General features: G+C 51.7%; 1 pseudogene; it reads left to right on the forward strand.

Annotated features, from left to right (window-relative positions):
- Positions 1-12724: 12724 nt before the first annotated feature.
- LOC125507868 lies at positions 12725-14351 on the forward strand (annotated as a pseudogene).
- The last annotated feature ends 5906 nt before the right edge of the window (positions 14352-20257 follow it).

The following is a 20257-nucleotide window of genomic DNA, read 5'->3' on the forward strand; positions in this document are numbered from 1 at the left end:
TCACTACAGGTATCTCTGAAAGTGTCTGTTGGGTTGGCACGAATCGAGACTGGGATTTGTCACTCCGTGTAACGGAGAGGTATCTCTGGGCCCACTCGGTAGGACATCATCATAATGTGCACAATGTGACCAAGGAGTTGATCACGGGATGATGTGTTACGGAACGAGTAAAGAGACTTGCCGGTAACGAGATTGAACAAGGTATCGGGATACCGACGATCGAATCTCGGGCAAGTACAATACCGCTGGACAAAGGGAATTGAATACAGGATTGATTGAATCCTCGACATCGTGGTTCATCTGATGAGATCATCGTGGAACATGTGGGAGCCAACATGGGTATCCAGATCCCGCTGTTGGTTATTGGCCGGAGAGTTGTCTCGGTCATGTCTGCATGGTTCCTGAGCCCGTAGGGTCTACACACTTAAGGTTCGATGACGTTAGGGTTATAGGGAATAGATGTACGTGGTTACCGAATGTTGTTCGGAGTCCCGGATGAGATCTCGGACGTCACGAGGAGTTCCGGAATGGTCCGGAGGTAAAGATTTATATATGGGAAGTCATCATACGGTCACCGGAATAATTCGGGGGTTACCGGTATTGTACCGGGACCACCGGAGGGGTTCCGGGGGTCCACCGGGAGGGTCCACCTGCCCCGGAGGGCCCTATGGGCTGTGTGTGGAGAGGGACCAGCCCCTTAGTAGGCTGGGCGCCTCCCCCTAGGGCCCATGCGCCTAGGGTTTGGGGGAACCCTAAAGGGGGGGCGCCTCCCTTGCCTTGGGGGGCAAGGCAACCCCCCTGGCCGCCGCCCCCTCCTCAGATTGGATCTGAGGGGGCCGGCCCCCTCTCCCTTGCACCTATATATATGTGGGGGGTGGGAGGGCAGCCGCACCCAAGTTCTGGCGCAGCCCTCCCCCTCTCCCAAGTCCTCTTCCTCTCCCGCGGTGCTTGGCGAAGCCCTGCAGGATTGCCACACTCCTCCATCACCACCACATCGTCGTGCTGCTGTTGGACTCTCTTCCTGAACCTCTCCCTCCTCCTTGCTGGATCAAGGCGTGGGAGACGTCTCCGTTCCGTACGTGTGTTGAACGCGGAGGTGCTGTCCGTTCGGCGCTAGGATCATCGGTGATTTGGATCATGACGAGTATGACTCCATCAACCCCGTTCACTTGAACGCTTCCGCTTAGCGATCTACAAGGGTATGTAGATGCACTCTCCTTCCCCTCGTTGCTAGATTACTCCATAGATTGATCTTGATGATGCGTAGAAAATTTTAAATTTATGCTACGATCCCCAACAGAGGGGGAGGCGGACAGTCATCCCGTCGTTCCACTGCTCTTGGGCGGACGTCTTGGTCGTGCTCGATGGTGATGCGAGTCCAGCTGCGGCTGGCAGCCGGCTCCTTGTCTCTTCTATCGCAGATGCCACCAGTCGGCGTCCGGGACGTCGCGCCTTAATCTCGGCGAGGAGGCGTGTCGGTGTCAGAACCGGCGGATCTTGGGTAGGGGGTCCCGAACTATGCGTCTAGGCCGGATGGTAACAGGAGGCAAGGGACACGAAGTTTTACCCAGGTTCGGGCCCTCTCGATGGAGGTAAAACCCTATGTCCTGCTTGATTAATATTGACGATATGGGTAGTACAAGAGTACATCTACCACGAGATCGAGGAGGTTAAACCCTAGAAGCTAGCCTATGGTATGATTGTTGATGAGTATGTTGTCCTACGGACTAAAACCCTCCGGTTTATATAGACACCGGAGAGGGTTAGGGTTACACAAAGTCGGTTACAATGGTAGGAGATCTTCATATCCGTATCGCCAAGCTTGCCTTCCACGCCAAGGAGAGTCCCTTCCGGACACGGGACGGAGTCTTCAATCTTGTATCTTCATAGTCCAGGAGTCCGGCTGAAGGTATAGTCCGGCTATCCGAACACCCCCTAATCCAGGACTCCCTCAGTAGCCCCTGAACCAGGCTTCAATGAAGACGAGTCCGGCGCGCAGATTGTCTTCGGCATTGCAAGGCGGGTTCCTCCTCGAAGTACTTCATAGAAGGTTTTGAACACGAAGATAGTGTCCGGCTCTGCAAAATAAGTTTCCACATATTGCCATAGAGAGAATAATATTTACACCAATCTAATCTATTGACGTATTCCGTAGCGTGTCACACCACGACCAAGCCTTTATCCGAGTCGTTTCATTATCCCACCTCAGCGCGTTATGCGAGGCGGTTTCCTTGGCACGTCTTGTTAAAGCAGAGATCGTGTCCTCTTATCCCGGGATTCTCATCAATACGGGTGTGGGTAACCCAACCGCTTCTAGGACTCCTAGATTATAGGCAAGTCCAAGCGGACACGGAGAGGACGCTTGATGTTCACCCTCTTTATAAAGGGGACAAGGCTTTTATTTTTCCCTCCCGTGCTCAATCGAATCCTTCCCCCACCTCAAGCTCAAACGCCCGAAGTTCAGGTCAGGTGCTCCGAACCTCCAGTCATGTCCGGATCTAGCCTTCAAGGCCGATGGATGCCTTCCTCCGTCACGGAAGAAGACATCAAGAAGTTGAGGGAGGCCAGATATCTGACCGCCGAGATTTTGCATCGGCTGCCTCCCCGAGGGCAGGCCGTGCCCACCCCCGAACCCAACGAGAACGTCGTGTTCGTCTCCCACTTCCTCCGAGGCCTGGGCCTTGCCCTGGATCCTTTCATCAGGGGTTTGATGTTTTACTACGGGCTAGATTTTCATGATCTAGCTCCGGACTCCTTTCTTCATATCACGATATTTATTATCGTGTGCGAGGCCTTCCTCCGGGTTACCCCTCACTTTGGCCTATGGCTCAAGACCTTTGAAGTGAAGCAAAGCTGGTCGAGGGGCAACATGCAGCGTGTGGAGGTGCCTCAATACGGAAGATGAAGGGAGCTCCGTGGCCCAAAGGTTCCATCCCAGAGGTGTCTGAATTGTGGGAACGGGAGTGGTTCTACATCACGGCTCCTAGAAGTGCCAAGTGGGCGGCCCCCTGTTTTCCGCTCGGGCCCCCCACCACAGCTGATGTCATGGATCAGCAGAGGTCTGAGCTGGGGTCCAGTCAAGGACGTGCCTATACTGCAAGGCCGCATTCGAGATCTCTTCAATGGAGATTTCAGTTTGGTTGCGATGATACAGGTTATGCTGGTTCGTCAAGTCCAGCCTTGCAAACGCTGGCCTCTTCGCCTGTGGGAGTTCAATCCCGAGGGACCGCGTGCCATTCAAAATTTTCTCGGCCTGACGCACGAGGAGATGTACAAGTCATTCTTCGGACCTCAAACGGAGTGTCCGGAAATCACCGAGGACGTGGGCCTGAGTAGTAACCGCACCGCCGAATAGGTAAGGCATCTTCCGGCGGAACATACTTTCTCTACTTTGTTACGAAGTTATTTCTGAGAGTTCGCTTTTTGACCAGGACTGGCTAACAAAGGCGAAGTTGATTCGGTGTTCGGCCCCCCTCCCTGAGGGTTTGGAAAACCCGGTATTGGAAAAGATGCTCCAGACCGCACCTTGCCCGGAGCCCTTGAAGGAAGATACTGTGGAGGATAATGCGGGCGGACGCGGCCCCCAACGCTGCCCATTCTAGCTGAGGGAGTGAGCGTCTCCATGAGGGAAGGAGACCAGAAGAGGAAAAGGATTGCGCCCGGGGATTCGGAAGCCGAAGCTTCCAAACGGGAGAAGAAGTCTCCCGTAGAGGGTCCCACCTTGGGGGGCGCTGTTGCCGCACAAAGTCTGCGGGGGGATCAATTCTCCCACGAGTCGTAAGTGACCCGAAATACCTTTAATAGTACAGATATGCCATTTTTTCTTCTAAGAAAATAACCACCGCATATATTTTGCAGTTTGGGCCTTAGCCCCTCTCAAATGAGCTCATCTTCGGGGGATCTTCTTCCAGAGATGATGGAGAGCGAAACGCCTCCTCCGGACTCCTCCGCTCCAGAAGCGGGCGACCCTGAAGTGTCGTCACGGAGGGCCTCTCCGAGTCCGGTGAGGCCAGAAGATAATCCCATTGACCCTCGAAGCTCCCAGTGTCCGGCTCCCGAAGGGAGCAGATAAAAGAGTCCGGCCCTGTCTAGTGTGTGATCGGATGTTCTGAGGGAGTTGGTGGGGCGAGCGGCCATCTCAGATAAACACCGTGTGACGATGAATACGGTGATGGAGAGAATATCGTCCGCCGAAAGCGGATTGCATGAAGCTTTTATGAGTCTACTGACAGGCTTTGAGGTACGTAAAAGAATGTATGATAATCCTGCACATGTTAGGTGTGCCCTGTGTAGATAGTAGCCCCTGAGACTCTGGTTGTCGTTGGAAACGACGACGAACAGAGGATCATATTCCCAGGAAATAACCATACTGCCTCTATGTGCAGGTGATGGAAGCTCCGGTGGCTAGCCGGACTAGCAAGTTTGCCCATTTAGAGCGGCAGTTAGATGCGGCAGACGCCGACATCGAGCTTGTTAACAAAAGGCTTGACGAGGCACAGGGTAAGTGTGAATATCTGGTAAATGCCACATAGGAAGAGCAGCATGATGCCAGTATCTTTAATATGTTGTGACTACAGATGGAACTGCCATTGTTGAAGCCTTGTGGGCAAAACTTGCCCGAGCCAAGGAACAAGCGAGGTTGGGTAAAGCGGCTGCTGTGAAGGCGGCCGAAGAGTTGCAAGCCGAGAAGGCTGCGCATGGCGAGACCCGAGACAAGATGGCCAAGATGGCTGTAGAATTAAAAGCCGCCGCCGACCGTTGACGGGTTCTTGAAAAAGAAAACCAAGCGAAGGCATCAGACCTTGAAAAGGCTGCTGCGACGAACAAGGATCTCCGCTCTGCTATGAGGGCAAAGAAGGAGGAGCTGCGGGAAGCCGGGGATATTGTAGCTGGGAAATCCTTTATGCTACGGAGGAAATTCGGAGATCCACGGTATGCCCCTCTGGATCGGCTGTGAAGTTCGGAGGATGTGTATATGGATTTGGCGGCGAGCGCTGCCGATGCGGCCAAGTACTTCCAGGGTCAGACAGACCGTGGAGTAGACCAGCTGTTTTGGAGACAATTCCATTCTCCCGAGCGTCCACTTTCATTGACTGACCAATTAGCCGAATGGGCCGAACTAAACAGGTTGTTCGGACTCTCTATGAGGTCTGTTGTGGATCAGCTGTGGCCGGGAAGGTCAAAACCGAACAGCTATTTCAGCTTGGTGCAGCAGGTCCTTGATGTGGTGCCGCGCATTACTGCGATGAGGAGGTCGGCGTGCATAGAGGGCGCACGGATGGCCTTTGCCTGTGTTAAGGCATATTGGGCGGAGATGGATGCTACCAATGTTGCAGCGCGGGATTCAGCTATAGGTCGAAAGGCTGCCGAGCACTACTTTGAAGAAGTTCTTGAGGGTGCCCGTTTGATAGAGACCCAGTGCTCAAAAAATATTATGTTTGAGTGATATGTAATCTCATTGTAAGCGAAATGCTTTTATAAATTTTTATAAGGCTATTTTTATACTTTTGCCTGAAAGCAATATGATGCTTCCTGGGCGACCGTTTATGTATACATGTGTATAACCTGAAAGATTGCAGCCGTCGGCTTCAACCCTCACGCATATAATGCGGAGGTGCTCGCAAAAACACGCATTCACACTTAACCCAACGTCTTGGTCCTATTAAGGAGGTGATAGCGGAGCGAGCGAGGCAACCGGACTATAATGCTTTAGCACTTTCACTTAGCCATAGGAGTTTGACAGTGGGGCTACTAGATAGCCCCTGGTGGCTCCGCACTCTCCCGATATCGGGGTGCATACATGCCTGGCCGGGAAACGGCCCTTCTTTAAGGCGGAGGAATTCTAACATTCCCACAGGTCATCGAGTGGTTGACCAGTCTCATGCTATATCATGACAGTCAGTTTTCGGCTTTCTCTACTGAGGTGCTCGTCCGGATGAACCAGGGCATAATCGCAGTAGTTCTCCTGGTGCTACCTTAGCCGGCAAGGCGGAACGTAAGGCACCAAAACATAGGAGCCGGGCAAACCCAACATTTGACCAAAGACAATGATTCGGAGCTGATGCATATAGGGCCAAACTCGCGACGCTGAATACTCCCTAAGGTATTCGGTCTTTGTGGTATAAACCGGGCCTAAATAGTGGCCTTTGTAAGAAGCCCCGTGTGTCCAGGTACGTGCATTGTTCTGGCGTGGCCACATGCCAAGACGTCAGCATCCTTCTCAATGATGGATATGTATCAACAAGAGACAATAAAAAATGTTTACGCAGGGTCTTAATCTAAAAAGACTCCTTGGAGCGGGTCCCTGCTGCACGTCTGCGCCTGTGTCTCCGTTGTGCCGTATCCTGGACGGGTGTAGCACGATGATCGTCTGTAAAAGAGAGGAAGTTAAGTGAAAAAGTTGTCGTGCAAAAGGATAATTTTTTAAAGAAACCATGTATAATTCAAGATGATAAGAAATTGCCACTTGTCTGCGCGCATTGAGCCCCTTGTATTGACAAATAGGGGTGTGACCACTTATTTCCGTATAAATAGCGGCGCCGGACTTGATTAGTTGTATTTGTGGTCTTGACGACCTATTGGATGCTTTCGTTTGTCCGGGCGCCTTTAATGTGCGGCGGCCAAGGCAGCCTCACTCTCTTCGGCGCGCAGAGATCGCTTGATATTTCCGTGCACTGTAATGATGCCACGTGGACCGGGCATCTTGAGTGTGAGGGAGGCGTAGTGTGGTATTGCATTAAAGCGAGCGAAAGCTTCGCGTCCGAGCAGTGCTTGATAGCCACTTTGAAATGGAGCGATGTGGAAAGTTAAGTGCTCGCGACGGAAGTTATCGGGGGAGCCGAATGTAACTTGTAGTAGAAGGGAGCCCGTACAACGAGCCCCTGGGCCTGGCGTTACTCCTTTAAAGGTAGTATTGCTATGGCGAATTTGTGTTGGGTCTAGCCCCATCCCGCGGATTGTATCCTGATATATTAGATTTAGGCTACTGCCGCCGTCCATCAAGACCCTTGTGAAGTGATATCTGCCAATTACTAGGTCTAATACCAGGGCAGCCCATCCTGCGTGTCGGATACTTGCTGAGTAATCGCGATGGTCGAAAGTGATCGGTTGAGATGACCAGTGGCAGGACTTCGTAGTGATAGGCACTTGGGTATACTTTCCTGGGAGTGCTGCATTGTTTTTTCCCTTGATTACGTGTAACACGTTTACTGTTTTGACTTCTGGTGGAAATTGCTTTTGTTCCCCCGTGTCTTGCTTGGGGGGCTCGTCCTCGTCTTCACTTGGTGTATCCTCCCCCTTGTGTACGGCGTTGAGCTTGCCGGACTACTTGAAGACCCAACATTCACTGTGGGTATGATTAGCAGGTTTACCAGGGGTACTATGAATCTGACATACTTGGTCCAGAATTTTATTGAGGCTGGACAATTTGTCTCTGGTGCCTTTAGGGGGCGGCTTTTGGCCTGACTGAGAGCTTTTGAATCCGGCATTTACTGTCGTGCCCTTCATGCTATCTTCTTTATTCCGGCGTTTGTTATTGCTGTTGCGCCGTGATTTCCCGTTTCCATCTCTAACTTCAGATGTACTGGGGTCGCTGGTGCTGCATCTGGCTAGCCAGCTGTCCTCCCCCGCGCAAAAGCGGGTCATGAGGTTTGTTAATGCGGCCATCGTTCTCGGCTTATTTTGGCCGAGGTGTCTGGCGAGCCATTTGTCACGGACGCTATGCTTGAAAGCTACTAAGGCTTCGGCGTCCGGACAGTCGACAATCTGGTTCTTTTATGTAAGAAACCTGTTCCAAATCTTTCGGGCTGACTCTCCGGGCTGTTGAGTTATATGACTCAAATCGTCCGCATCCGGAGGTCGGACATAAGTCCCTTGAAAATTTGCCCGAAAGGCGTCTTCGAGCTCTTCCCAACTTCCAATGGAGCTTTCGGGGAGGCCTTTGAGCCAGTGACGAGCTGGCCCTTTGAGCTTAAGGGGTAGGTACTTGATTGCATGGAGATCATCTCCTCGAGCCATATGGATATGAAGGATGTAGTCCTCAATCCAGACCCCAGCTTAAATCCCTCTGGAAATTCGTGGTCCAGCACCTCATCGGTGAAACATAGGGGGTGTGCGGGACCCATGTAGCTGGGTGTACTGCGTTGTTCGGATGTTTGTTGTGTTGCATTGTATGCTGGGGCGCGCTTGCGTGGTCCATAGATGGATCTTGTTACACCGTCCTTTGGGTGCGAGCCCTCGCATTGGTTGCGTGTTGTATGGTGAGCGGCGTTGTATGCCACTCTGTATTAGTAGAGGGGTCGTCCATCCGACCAGGTGGCTGCTTCGATATTTGGTTGTGGGGGTTCTGAGGCCTCCTCATCGAATTCGGGTAGCAGCTTCTGCTTTGGGTAGCTCTTGGAGGGGCGATTGTCGCCGTACCTTGCTGCAGTGCTGAGTATTTTACTCCATCTGAATTGGAGTGTGTCTTGCGCGGCCTTGAGCCTTTGCTTCTGCTTTTTCAGGCTCCTCGCGGTGGCAACAAGCCTTTTACAAGCAGTCTGCTGCTCCGGGTGTCTGTCCGGCATTATGTCGTCCGGACCATTATCCTTGATAGGATTTGTTTGTTCGGTTTGATTATCTGGATTGCCATTGTCCGGCAGCGGTTTGCCCTGCTCCAGCGCTGGGTCTGTGTGATCGCTATTTCTGTCGAGGCGGGATTTGGGGCGGCGCTTGCGTCGCCGCTTTGACTGCTTTTCGAGGGAGCAAGCCTTCGGTGCGTCCTTCCACTCCTCATCGTCATCTTTTGGTGTGTCCACCATGTATACGTCATATGACGAGGTGGCGTTTCAGGTCCCAATAGGCGCTGGTTCTTCATCGTCTCCTTCATCGGCGTCCATACCGTCGATGTCTTCGGAGTCGAAGTCGAGCATGTCGGTTAAATCGTCGACAGTGGCTACAAAGTGGGTGGTGGGTGGGCTTTGAATTTCTTCATCATCCGCATCCCAATCTCGCTGACCGTAGTCCGGCCAGGGCTCTCCTGATAAAGAGAGAGACTTTAGTGATTTTATAATATCGCCAAAGGGCGAGTGCTGAAAGATGTCCGCGGCAGTAAACTCCATGATCGGCGCCCAATCGGATTCGATTGGCAGAGGCGTGAATGGTTCGGAGTCCGGAGAGGAGTCCGACTCCTTGGAATCATGAGTCTCGCGGAGTGCGGGGCTGGTGTTCCGCTCAATCGCCGTTGGGATCGCAGCCCCCGAGGCGGCGTCCAACCACCCATCCTCGATCGGCGCGGTTGGCTCCGAATTAAGAGTCGAAGCCGATGCGGGTGCGGCCTCCAGGGCACTGTTCGGCGGCAGAGCTAGATCATGCTCGTCGTGACAGTGCGGCGCGCTCGGCAGTGGCTCGAATCCGTCGAAGATCAAGTCCCCGCGGATGTCAGCCGTGTAGTTTAAACTTCCAAATCTGACCTGACGGCCAGGGGCGTAGCTTTCGATCTGCTCCAGATGGCCAAGTGAATTGGCCCGCAGTGCGAAGCCGCCGAGGACGAAGATCTGTCCGGGGAGGAAGGTCTCACCCTAGACTGCATCGTTATTGGTGATCGTAGGAGCCATCTAGCCTGACGGCGACGACACAGAGGAACTCTCAATGAAAGCACCAATGTCGGTGTCAAAACCGGTGGATCTCGGGTAGGGGGTCCCGAACTGTGCGTCTAGGCCGGATGGTAACAGGAGGCAAGGGACACGAAGTTTTACCCAGGTTCAGGCCCTCTTGATGGAGGTAAAACCCTACGTCCTGCTTGATTAATATTGATGATATGGGTAGTACAAGAGTAGATCTACCACGAGATCGAGGAGGATAAACCCTAGAAGCTAGCCTATGGTATGATTGTTGATGTGTATGTTGTCCTACGGACTAAAACCCTCCGGTTTATATAGACACCGGAGAGGGTTAGGGTTACACAAAGTCGGTTACAATGGTAGGAGATCTTCATATCCGTATCGCCAAGCTTGCCTTCCACGCCAAGGAAAGTCCCTTTCGGACACGGGACGGAGTCTTCAATCTTGTATCTTCATAGTCCAGGAGTCCGGCTGAAGGTATAGTCCGGCTATCCGAACACCCCCTAATCCAGGACTCCCTCAAGGCGGATCGTCGTTTCGATGGTTGGGCGTCTCGACGCGGCAGCCAGCTTCTTGCTGCTCAGCAGACACGTCAAGGAGCTGCTGGACGCGCTCCGTCATGTAGCGACGCTCATCGCCCTCGAGCTTGTCTAGTTCGTCTACTGCCGCCTGGGCTGCTCGTATGTTCTCTGCGGGCGTGGCGTAGACGGGGCGATCTGCCCCGAACATGCTGGCAATGGTCGCGCCACGCTGCCGGATCAGGCCAATGCGGCTAGGCCCACCAGGAGCCGGCGTGCCGCCGACGGCGCGGTCCATCTCACGCTAGTAGGCCTCCGAAAGGCATCTCATGCTGGCCAGCCTGTTGGCGCTTTCGACGAGCTGGACGCGGCGTGCTTCCAGTGTCTCGGCGTCGGTGTCTTCTGGGATGGGCGCAGTCAGGTCTTGCATCGCCGCCTCGAGCGAGTCTCGAGCGCCTCCGCTAGAATGCTCGCCATGGCTGATGACGAGCACCTCCATGATGGTGCTGCCCCTGCTGTCCGCGCGAGGAAGCGGTTTGTCTTAGACCACCACGTTGGTGGGGAACGCGTCAAGCGACGCCGTGTGGGAGTCGACAAGCATCCAGTCGGTGGAGCCAACCGACTCCAAGTCCACAGCTGGCTCGCTGGCGACGTGGAGCTGATCGAGGAGGCAGACGAGGCGGCTCTCGGGGCCTTCTGTGCCCGCATCAGACGCGAACTCGTCGGAGAGGAGAATCTCGCCAACAAGATCGGCGAGGGAGCTCGCCGCGCAAGAGAACTCCGCGCAGTGCAGCGCGTCGGCGCAGACACCGTCTGGCATGCCGGGCTGGCTGCGCTCGCCAGGAAGGAACAAGGTTCCCGTCCAGAACAGGTCTCCGGGAGACGGTGCACCTCGCCCTACGGTGGGCGTCAAATGTGAGGGGTTGGGTGCGACATATGCCAAAGGATGGCTTATCATGGTGGGAGCGAGTAGAACGTCGCCGGTGCCTGGAAGCAAGATGAGGCATAGACACGAACGCCGACGCACTTTACCCAGGTTCGGGGCTCTCCTAGGAGATAACACCCCTAATCCTGCTCTGCGGGGTCTCCGCATGATCACTAAGGCACTAGTGAGTACAGTGGTGCTCCTCGAGCTATATGCTAGAGGTAGGAGAAAGCAAGGCTAGCTCTCCCCTCTCTCTCTATGTGTGAGTCTAGTTCTAACAGGTCGGGAACCCTTTCCATGGGTGCCCTGGGGGTTTATATAGGCCTACCCCCAGGGGTACAATGGTAATCTGGCCGGGAGTAGGACCCAGTTGTTAGTGTCTCTGGTCGCCGGCTTCTCCGCCGGCTGCTGGGGCCCGCCGCCTGGTGGGCCCCACCGACTGGTTCGGTGCGGAGCCGACAGGCCGCCTCCGCCGCTTGCGGGTCTGGTCGGCGGCTAACTACTGTGGCCGCAATGCTAATGACGCATGCTTGGTCAGGGGAGCGCGGCTACAGTCCCGCCGCCTGGTGGGAGATCTCTATAGCCACACCGCGTCTTATCTGGTTAATGGTGCACAGACCCCAAGGGAGGAGTGGGCCGCCTGCTAGAGGCCGGCCTCCCTCGGGTCTGACTGGTCGGGCTTTCGCCGTCTTTCGGGCTCTCACTGCCTGGTAGGGCCCGCCGCCTGCAGGCCGTACCAACAGGCCATCGTGGGAACAGGGCTCCGCCTGTCAAGAGTGACGTCAAGAGCAGAGTGGCAACAGTGCCGCGTCGTGCGAAGATCTCCGTCGGTACGGGGCACTGTGGCCGCGCCTTGCCCTGGATATGGGGGTGATGGGCTACACTGTAGCCACATTCTGTCTTGTCTTCTTAATGAGGGAGCAGACTTTGAGGGCGCCGTGAGCCGCCTGCTAGGATCCGGCCTCTCTGGAGGCCGCCTGCTTGGAGTCGGCCCGTCTTGGTGCCGTCTTCTGGAGCTTGGCCGTCTTCTGGCAGCGGGCCACTTGAGCCAGCTGGCTACCAGAAGGCGGCGCTTCATTCTGGATGTTTGTGGGGCGCAGTCGGCCCAATGTCTTGAAAGGCTCAGGGACTCGGGTTAGGCTATCTGTGGCCCATTACTCCGACATAAAACGTCGGCGGCTCATTCTTGCGACAATAGTGATAGTTTGATGGTCCCGAAATCTCGAGGTAATTTGTTTTTACTTTTTTGAGATGAAGGATAGTCTGACCTTCTCCTTCCATTGGCATGGGGATTGTATATACTCCCTCTGTTCTCAAATATAAGTATTTCTAGAGATTGCAACAAGTGACTACATACGAAGCAAAATGAGTGAATCTACATTCTAAAATATGTCTACATACATTCATTGTAGTCCATTTGAAATGTCTAAAAAGACTTATATTTAGGAACGGGGTATATGGTAAGGAAGCAGTGCAATGGAGGGAAAAGAATAGGTAGTCCTACGGCTAGTACCCCCGAACTTTTTCCTTTTCTGATTCCCTATACTAAACAAAAGAAAGGAAAACCTTTTCCGTGGCTGCGATTCCTAATAAATACACGAGGCGCAGCCGCGCAGGGGGATTCGTATCTCGTCAGAGCTGACAACCGCTAGGTTTCGCCAGTTTCGCCATGGATTCAGGGAAGAAGCCACCTGTCCAGGAGGAGGCCGGGAGGAAGAAGAGAAAGAGATCGGAGGAGGACGGATCGGAGGAGGAGCTCTCCCAGGATCTCGTACTGGAGCTGTTCGCTCGTCTCCCCTCGCGAGACATCTTCCGCTACGCAAGCGCATCCAAGAACCTGATGGCCGCTGTATCGGGTTCCTCCTTTTTGGATCAAATCTCGCCAACCACAGGCGAGCGACGTGCACATGGCCTACTGCATCGATCCCATCATCATGGGGGATCGTCAGAATTTCACCTTCCGTGACGAGACTCCATCCTCTAGTTTCTGCCATGGGCTCAGCGCCAAGTTCGGTTACAGCTACTTTGGAACTGCCAATGGATTGATCGCTCTCCAGGTTTCAAATCTCGTCACCAAAAGGTTTAGCGGCTGCGTCATCTTCAACCCTGCTTTAAAGATTGATGTGATGCTAGTCTTTATGGAATTCGATTCCAGGCACAGGTTCTGTGGGTTCGGCTATTGCAAATCTGCCAAGAACTTCAAGATCTTGATGCTGCAGAACGGGTCTATAATGGTCAAGAGCCTCGGCGGTCACCCAAGCACCCAGCCACGGAGCATCCTTCCCTCCGACAATATCGCAGAGCTTGATCCTTCTATTTGCCTAGACAACCTGGTCTACATGTTGGAGGCTGGCGGGCACGACAACCGGATCCGGCGGTTGATAGTTTTCAACCTCCAGGAGGAGACGAGCATCAAGGTGGACCTCCCCCATGAGGCTCTCCACTCGGGGCTCATGCAGCGTCGGGTTGTCCATCTGTCGCGGCGGGCCGAACACCGATGTTGTACTGTGGCAGCTGAAGCTTGATCAAGGATGGGAGAAGATCTCTGTCGTTGCTGCTCCCTGCCAGGGAAGGGTCTTCGGGGCATGGAGGTCACATCCCACCAAGCTGATGATATGGTTCGAGGGACGGGGAGCTGCGCTTTATCAGAATGCCAGGAGCAGCGGCGAGGGCGACCCACTGGCATGGGAGCTGACATACGAGGACCACAGGAGGGTAATGGGAGAAGACCTTGGAGCAGTTCTTGGCACCTGGCAGAAGAAAGCCGGGCTAGTTTTCTGCTGGGGATACGAGCCCACATTGATATCCCCACTGGAGTTCTTCAAGAGCACCCGGGACGACCACCAGGAGCTTGTGTACTTCGTCATTGGTGGTCGAGCCGTTGCTCCCCGGCTGGAGTTTCTTCGACGCTTAGCAGAGGCGCTAAGTGGATGAGTCGCCTGTTGTCCTGGGCTGCACTCTGATTGAGACACAGGAGATGTGTTAGACTGAAGTTTTGTTAGACAAACAATGTGATACTTGTGTGTACTACAACTATACCCAGATTCTTGTTTGGATTAGAGTTAGACACTGTTTTCGGATTCATCGAGAAACTATTCGATAGTTTTCCTGTGTTACTATTACACCGGTGATTGTTTTTGTTCCTGCTTGTCACTGGAAATGAAATAATTAGCTGTATATATGCATGCCAAATTCTTGTCCTGGACTAAAGGGAAACAAGCATAATCATGTCTAGCAAAATGAGCTGAATAAACTGGCATCATGCTCCAACATGAACACAAATGAGGAAGATGCAAAAAGAACATAGCTGTATACCTCTTTCTTTAGTTTGTTCGAAGGCAAGCAATCCTTGGCCAGTGACAGGGTGTGCCTCTCTAAGGCACTGACTTCAGTTTGCAATGCTCCTAGCACCGTGGAGTCACCATTCAGGTTAACAACCTTCAGTTTTCTGTTCTCTATCCCAAAGCTTGCCCTTCTTCTCCTTTTCTTTTTTTTGTCAATTTGAGATTGCTTTTACAATGCTTGCCGTGTGGTTGCCCTTCTTCTCCTTGAAGAGAGCTGCGTTGGCAGTGGCAATTTGCATGTTGCCCAGCAATTTCAAGATCTCTGCATCGCAAGACCTTTGTTGCTCCTAAGCAGTCACACTTCACTTGGAAGATGAATTGATCTTGCCCGGTAGCAACAGCTCTGAGATGCAAAGAGTCAGGGTCGACGTGGTCAATGCTCAATAGATCAGTACTAAGTGCTGACAATTCAGTACTAATTGTTGAAAAATTTGGCACTCAATAGATCAGTCATCAGTCATCAGAGAGCATAGGAACAAACAGAGGAGAGGACAGGGGAGACCGCGTGCAGGTGCAGGCGCGTCCGGACCGGCTCCATCCCCCGCGTCCTCCAGATTTGTGGCCGTCTCTGGTCGACGGCGGCGATCCGGCGAGGAGGTGGTCGACGACGGGCAGGTAGAGACGGCGGTCGACCCTCTACTCAACGGCGGGCAGCTGCAGACGCGGCGCTCCCTCCTCAGCTTCTCCTTGCCTCGAGTCCAATAGCTTCGTGGTCGATGGCGAGATGATCTTCGACGGCAGCACCAGGAGGTGGTCGACGACGGCAGCAACGGCGGCCGGCGGAGGCGGCGCTCCGCCGCTCGGGGTCGGGGGAGAGGAATGTTTTTTTTAGACACAGGGGGGAGGGGAATGGATGAGCCGGCGCTCACTACCTCTTTTTTCCTTTTTCCTAGATTGAAGGAGAGAAAATTCCTTATTTGACATTATCTTAAAATATGCTTTTTTATTTGATATTGGAAAAAAAATTCTTTTCTATTTGACACAAGTTCTAAATTTTATTCACTATATGACATTTCCGTTCATTTTAAGTCTAAATGACACCTGAAAAGACTCTTTTGCCCCTCATGTGGTATGTGTGTGGGGGCAATAGCGCACACATGCAGCACCGGTGCGAGGGCAAGAGCACACACGCAGCAACACATACACATGCACCAATACACATGCACACGCACACACACGCAACAACACACACGTGCACACACACACGCGCGCACACACATGCAGCAACACACATGCAGGCGCACACACACAACAACACACACGCACGCAGCACACACACACGCAGCAGCAGCACACACGCAGGCAGCACATAGGCATGCAACAACACACGCAATAGCAAAAACACATGCAGCGGCACACATGCAGCAGCAGCACACATGTGTGCATGCACCCACACACGCAACAGCACACACGCGCACACACATACCGCATGAGGGGCAAAATCGTCTTTTCAGATGTCATTTAGGCTTAAAATGGACGGAAGTGTCGTATAGGGAATAAAATTTAGGACTAGTGTCAAATAGGGAAGAAGAACTTTTTCAGTGTCAAATAAGGAACCAGATTTTAAGACAGTGTCAAATAAGGAATTTTCTCATAGAAGAAACCGGCGTTCTCTGCTCGAAATTGCTGTGCGTACGATGAATAGTGTGTACAACTTTGTACGACGTGATCTCACTCGTCCGTCAAGTTGATCGAATTTCTCTGCTTTGCCCTTGTTGTGGCGGTCCGTGTTGTGTGCTCTATGGACTATTGGACTATGGGGTGGCTGTGGGCTGGGACAAAACTCACGGTCCGAATGATAGAGGCAACGACAAATTCCATTCCCGGAGCAAAAATGGAGCCTTCTCACGGCATGTGATTTTGGGCCGTCAAATTACGTTCCCAAAATGATTTTGTCCGTCGGATCTCTGGATGGAGCGATCCTGGCCGTCAGATCGATATAAACACTGCTACAATGAATAGTGTGCTTCGTTTTTCACTCGTGCTACTTCCCACCTCTCTATGATAGGCGGGGCCCAGGTGGTGTGAGCTAGTTTTGTCATTAGCTTTCGACGTGGGTGTGGACGGTGTTGTTGGGAATCGACAGCGGGTTCGTGCCACCGCTTGAAATTTCCTTTGCCCCGTCGGGCATTTTCGGGATTTCCATATGCTGGCGCCACATGGCCTTTTCCAATTCGTTGGTACCTCCCCAATCAGTGAGATGGCTGCGACCGCGTCGTCCACCTCTCCTCCTCTCCTCACATTCCCCTCCAGTCCTCCACTCCCCACTCCCCTAACCTAGCCCCCTCCTCTACGATGCCACCGCCGCCATCCAACTTGACTTCCCCTCGAGCCGTCGAGTCTTGGAGAGCTGCCGACGGCGGTGGATAAGAAGATCCACCGCGAGCCGCCGTCGCATTTTCTCGCCTCCAGTGCCTCACCCTTCATTCTCCTGTGCCCTACCTTCACCCCCGCTCCCCTGCTTGGCGGCGCTCCCTCGCGCGCTGCAGTTCTCCATGTTCGGCTCGCTCTCCAACATCAGCACCATGGTCGGGGCCATCGCCAGCGGCCAGATGGTCGAGCACATTGGCCGCAAAAGGGGTGAGATTTTCTTTTTTTGGCATGCTCGCCTTGCTCTATGCGGTTGCTGTCAGTAGTATATCATTGCGAGATGGGTCAGATTGCAACTACTTGTGGCTTGAAAGTTAACAAGGATCAATGTCAATGCTTGGTTGATTGATGCCCCCCGCAACCAATACCTATGCAACATTTTGGTTAATTCAAATCAAATAAAGTGGATGTGATTTTGTATATCAAATGTTGATTAGTTCTTATTTGGATAAACTTGAAATTATGCACTCCAGAATCACTGCCTTGCTGGCACAATCTGCTACATTATGGGTTTGGCCTTATCAGCTCCATGGGTCAGTATAATGAGCCGGCCCTTGGGGGCTACCAATTGCTCCTGTCAACAATTCAAGGTACACAAGTTTTCGTCCATAATATTGAAGGATTCATTGCTCAGTTGGTAAAGCACAAAACTCTTAACCTTGTGGACGTGGGTTCAAGCCCTACGATGGAAGCTACATTATAAGGTGTTATTTTCATTGAAGTATATATCAAGTCCCGGTTCAGTATTATTTTACTAAGCCGGCCCTTGGGGGCTACACATCACTGCTCAAGTCTACATGATTATATTTATAAAGTCCCTGCTAATTATTGCATAATGACCCAGCCCTTGGGGGCTACACTGATTGAAGTTTTTATAAGCAATTACAAGTCCCAGGTTGCTGCAAGCATGACAACCCGGCACTTGGGGGCTACATATATGGAGTATTCAGTTTATATGATTGAGATGAACAAACCGGATTTCTTCAAGGTTGAAACACTTATTGGAGCAAGTCTTAAGTTATCACTATGTTCTCCTCTTAAGACTTGGGGGCTACAGGTATTATGCATATAAAGGAGGAACATCTTCATTTTATTAGTTTTGAGCAAATCAGGAAGATCAATTACATGACCCGGTGTCGACAACAATTATGACCCGGCGCCATCAATATTTATAAACCGGCCATTTTGGTAATATTAAACCGGCAAGTTTTACATCTTCAAACCGGCTGAATATCAGATAAGTATTTTCAGACCCATATTTCTTAAACCAGCGGAGCTGAGTCAAAGGAGTTATTCTTCACAATATTTCTCGGTGACAAGCCAATGTCGGCAAATTGATTATGAAGCTAGTCTGTTGACCCGGATTTCCCAGAAGGAGGAAATAACAAGGACTTAAGGATGATCAGGTACCGGTTTACAAAAATTCTTAACCCGCGGTGTAAAATTTGTTCTTGTGTTTATTTTGCAGCATAAGTTTACCATGAATAAATCCAAGCTAAACTTGGGGGCTAATGTCGGGGATATACCCCGCGGTGTAAACCGGCCGGAAGTTAACCCGGCCGGACTTGGCGGTTTATCTGAAGACCCCGCTGACACTTGGCGAGTTACTGGCGACCCGCCCTGACCTGGCGGTTTACAAGCAACCCACTTGGTCATTATGACTCACTGGTGATCCGGCGTGCGGGATTGACGGATGACAAGGCCCAAAGCCCAGAAGGCCGGTTCACGTTTAACGGTGGGCCGGTTTAAGAGGAAAGGCATGAGGAACATTATCTTACAAGGAGCTAAGACCTGGACTTGTATCCGGTTTGTATTAGAGATAGACTAGTCCTAATCCTAATAGGACTCCACATGTAAACCGCCCCTTCAACATATATAAGGAGGGGCAGGGCTCCCCAAAAGGGGGACAAGATTCACAAGTACCACAAGTTGGACAAGTTAGGTTTAGACAATAGCTCTCGAGATAGAGCACTCTTGTAACCGTGATTATCATCATCAATATCAATGAAGCAGGATGTAGGCTTTTACCTCCACCGTGAGGGGCCGAACCTGGGTAAACATCGCGTCTCTCGCCCCGCTCAACCCCTCTCAAGCTACCACATAGATGTGTTGGCCTCGCGACTAAGTCCTGACACTAAGGACATCTGCCGTGACAATTCCACGACATCCGCCGTGCCGCTTCGCCGTCTCCGGTGACCCCTTCCTCCACTCCGGCCGCCATCCCCGTCGTCTCCGGCGAGATTCCGGCTGCCTCGACATCCAAGCCCCGCAAACCCTAGATCCAGATCTAGTTGAGGATGACCCCAAATTTTGCCTAAGTCCTTAAATTTTAGCATTATGGAGCCATGTTCATCATGCCATAACTTGTTGCATACTACTCCGTTTCATGGGCATGATATATCAAAATGTTCATCATGATGTGATCTTCATTTTGTTCCATTGTGACATGCTTGTTTGAGTCCATATTGATGCCCAAATCGCTGATGCAAGAGTGGTATAAAATGTTTGCTCCTGTTACTTGTCAGTTTAAGGTGTTTTGTCATTTTTGCCACATTTATTGTGTGCTGCATATGGCTATGAGCTCTTCATGTGTTTTGATCTATGCCATGCCATCTTTATATGGGTGTATGCCATGTATTTTTGTGATCTTTCTGGTGACTAGCACATGCATGCAAAGTAGCCTTCGCGATATTACCGATTTCAGGGACTTAGGATTTTGCTAAGTCTTGTGCCTGCTGTTATTTTTATGCCATGTATCCATGTTGCTATAGTGAGATCCATGCTTCTTTTGAGTTGCTTCAGTAAGGATGATTTGGACATATGGTTATGCTCTATCCATCCATGCCCCTGTTTGCAATTATGAAGTGCCCTAGCATGACTTAATCTTGCTCTACTTTTGCTATAAAATTTTCCTGGCAGATTGTTTACATGTTAATCAATTTTGCCATGGTTGTTGTAGTTGATCCATGCATGCTATAAACTTGTTCTTGCCATGGTTAGCTTCATGAACATGTCTTCTTGCTGGTTATATGCTTATCTTGTCATGCAATGCCTTGTGATGAGTGAATTGAGCTCGCAAAGAGGCCTTCATAACTCTGTTTTGCCATGCTCAGTTTTCTGCAAAGTCTGAATCTGTTAACGAAACTTCCTATGTTTACATGGGTGCCATCATATCTTCTGTGCCTTTTTGGCTTATGGCCAGTAAGGGACTTTTGTTCTATGCTTTGAGTAGATTCATGCCATGCCTTGTATTACTATGATAAGTTCCTGTAGCATGTTGTTTGCTTGCTCTAAACATTGCTTCCTGATGTTAATTCCTGGCATGTTAGTATTTTCACCAAGTCTGTGATGCTGATATCTTTTGCACTTTTCCATGCTTGTTTGAACCTGCTCTTGTGTGATTAAGCCATAGCTCAGTGTTCATCTTTTGTCAAGCATCTTGAGTAGATCACTGCCATGTACTTTATTGTTATGTTGGAGTGCAGTAGCTTAGTTTCTTGT

Source organism: Triticum urartu, chromosome 5, assembly GCF_003073215.2.
Source record: "Triticum urartu cultivar G1812 chromosome 5, Tu2.1, whole genome shotgun sequence".
NCBI classification, from domain to species: Eukaryota; Viridiplantae; Streptophyta; class Magnoliopsida; order Poales; family Poaceae; genus Triticum; species Triticum urartu.